The sequence below is a fragment of the Cavia porcellus genome, unplaced genomic scaffold (assembly GCF_034190915.1).
Source record: "Cavia porcellus strain 051 isolate PalLab524CR breed Dunkin Hartley unplaced genomic scaffold, mCavPor4.1 scaffold_372, whole genome shotgun sequence".
Taxonomy (NCBI): Eukaryota; Metazoa; Chordata; class Mammalia; order Rodentia; family Caviidae; genus Cavia; species Cavia porcellus.
The window spans coordinates 102,501-105,000 of record NW_026947855.1 but is presented as its reverse complement, the minus strand read 5'-3'; the positions used below and the strand labels follow the sequence as shown (position 1 = coordinate 105,000).

At 74.0% G+C, this 2,500-nt stretch overlaps 2 non-coding genes across 2 annotated transcripts in view; both read left to right on the top strand.

Moving 5' to 3' along the window:
• The first annotated feature begins 681 nt into the window (after window positions 1–681).
• On the top strand, window positions 682–834 carry LOC134475177 (5.8S ribosomal RNA). Its single transcript, XR_010046169.1, has one exon. It is a non-coding gene; the product is annotated as a 5.8S ribosomal RNA (ribosomal RNA).
• A 1,354-nt stretch (window positions 835–2,188) lies between these two features.
• The window catches only part of LOC134475174 (28S ribosomal RNA), a 5,061-nt gene continuing 4,749 nt past the window's right edge, over window positions 2,189–2,500 (top strand). The window contains exon 1 of the ribosomal RNA XR_010046166.1: window positions 2,189–2,500. This exon is cut by the window's right edge and continues 4,749 nt beyond it. This is a non-coding gene — a ribosomal RNA (28S ribosomal RNA).

The window sequence follows — 2,500 nt, the reverse complement described above, 5'->3', positions numbered from 1 at the left end:
CGCCGGCCTTGGGGTCTGGCCGGCGGGGTCGCGCTGGGGGCTCCTGGGGGCCCGTGTCGGGGGTTTGGGCGGGAAGGACTTTGGACGTGAGAAGTCGGCACGTCGGGGGCGTTGGTCCCCGATGCCGCTGTGCTCTCTTCTCCGCGCCGGTCCTCCCGCCTCCCCGCCCCTCCCCCTGCCCCCACGCGTGTGTACTCTTTCCCCGCCCGCCTCTCCTCGGTTTGGGCCGGGGCGCCGCGCGCCGCTGACGTCTCCGGGCGTCCCGGCCGGGTTCGGGGGTATACCCGGCCGGTCGTCGGGGCCGTGTTGGCGTTGGGCGCGGGCCCTCCCTTTCCGTTGAGGGGAAAGGTGGTGGGGATCCCCCCCCCCCCGGGCGCCTGTGGGGTCGGTCCTTCCGTCCCCGTGCGCTCGTCCGCTCCGCTGCGGGCCGTGGCGCCGGGCTCGGTGGGTTGCCGAAGAGCCCCGTCTCAGCGCGTGATAGACGCGCTCTCGTGGCCCCTAACCCTCGGAGTTTCTGGTGTCGTTCTGTTCTTTCTTGCTGGCCGGCCCGAGGCGACCCCGTCTGCCCCGTGCGGGCGTGGAAGTGTCGCGCCAGCGTCGGGGGTGCTTGTGGGGAGGTGGAACGTTCCTCTCCCCCTCGCACGTCTGAAAAAAGAAAAAAAAAGCGAAACGCTCACGTACGACTCTTAGCGGTGGATCACTCGGCTCGTGCGTCGATGAAGAACGCAGCTAGCTGCGAGAATTAATGTGAATTGCAGGACACATTGATCATCGACACTTCGAACGCACTTGCGGCCCCGGGTTCCTCCCGGGGCTACGCCTGTCTGAGCGTCGCTTGCCGATCAATCGCGACCCGCGGGTTGTCCCCCGGGGTCGCGCGGCTGGGGGCTTCCTCGTAGGGCCCGCTTTGGCGTGCCCTCCGTCCCCCTAAGTGCAGACCCGGTCGGCGCGCGCCTGCCTCGCCTCGCCGGCCGCCGCCCCCCCGAGCTCAGCGCCCCCCCCCCCAGCCCCCGTCGCCCGTCGGCGTGCGCGTTGGGGGGGGTGGTGGTGGCCCGGAGGGGGGAGCCGCGCGTCGCGTGGTGCGGTGCCGCCGTCGGCCGCCGCCCTCGCGCAGAGAGGGAGCGGTGTTCGGAAGAGAGAGGGGCGAGCGAGAGTGGCGTGCCCGAGGTGTCGGTGTCGGGGAGGGCGGCGGTCCGGGGTCCGGGGTTGCGGGGTCGCGGCTCGCGGTGAGCCCGCGGGCCCCCCCCCCCGCGCCGTCCCGTGTCCGCCGCCCCCTGGCCGCGGTCCCTCCCGGTGGAGGAGGGGTCCCTCGCGCCGCACGCGGGTCCCGGAGAAATGTGTGCCCCCCCCCGCCGGGGTCGGCCTCGCGTCGAGGCCCGTGGCGCGTGTGAGGCCGCGCCCCCCGGGGTCCGCGTTGCCCCGGCGGCGGCCCGCGGGACGCCTCGGCGTCGTTCGCCGTCGCGCGCTGCGCCCCGGGGCCGCGCGTGGTCTCGCCGCGCTCCCCCGTCAGTGGGTTGGGTCCCGAGGCCCCGCCTCCCCTCGGCGGGAGGCGGACGGTGTGGGGGTCGAGGCGGCCGTGGTCGGTCGCCGGCCGGCCGGCTGCGCTGAGGGGTCGGGTGGCGTCTCGGTCGTCGCCGCCCGTGCCGCGCCGCGCCGCGCGTGCCGTGCCCGTCGTCTCCCCCCCACGTTGCCGCTCGGCGGGGTGGTGCGGTCGGTTCGAGCCCGGTGTCCCTCCGGCTCCGTGCCCTCCTGGCTCGCCCGGTCTCCGGCTCCACCGCGTCGCCCTTGTCTACTCCTCGTCTCCGTCCGCTTCCCTCCCCGCCCCCCTCCGCCGCCACCGCTTCGGGGCGCGTGGCGACGTGTGGCGGTGGTGGTGGGGTGGGTCGCGTTCGGGACGGTGGGGGAAGGCGGGCCCGCGGTGCCCGGGACCGCGCGGGCGGGCGTCATCGGGTGTGCCGTGGCCTCTCCCGCGCCGCCCCTCCACCTCGGGGTTCGCGCGGCGCACCGTGCTGCGCCGCGCCGCGTCCTTCCCCCGCTCCGCCTCTCTCTCTCTCTCTCCTCCGGCCGCCGGCCTCCTCCTCTCCCCGCTGTGGGGTTTTTCCGGCACTCACTCCCGGGTGAGACGACCGACGGCGACGCGAGACTCTCGCGTCGCGTCTCGGTCTCGTCTCCCCCTCCCTCCGAGACGCGACCTCAGATCAGACGTGGCGACCCGCTGAATTTAAGCATATTAGTCAGCGGAGGAAAAGAAACTAACAAGGATTCCCTCAGTAACGGCGAGTGAACAGGGAAGAGCCCAGCGCCGAATCCCCGCCCCGCGGTGGGGCGCGGGAAATGTGGCGTACGGAAGACCCACTCCCCGGCGCCGCTCGTGGGGGGCCCAAGTCCTTCTGATCGAGGCCCAGCCCGTGGACGGTGTGAGGCCGGTAGCGGCCCCCGGCGCGCCGGGTCCGGGTCTTCCCGGAGTCGGGTTGCTTGGGAATGCAGCCCAAAGCGGGTG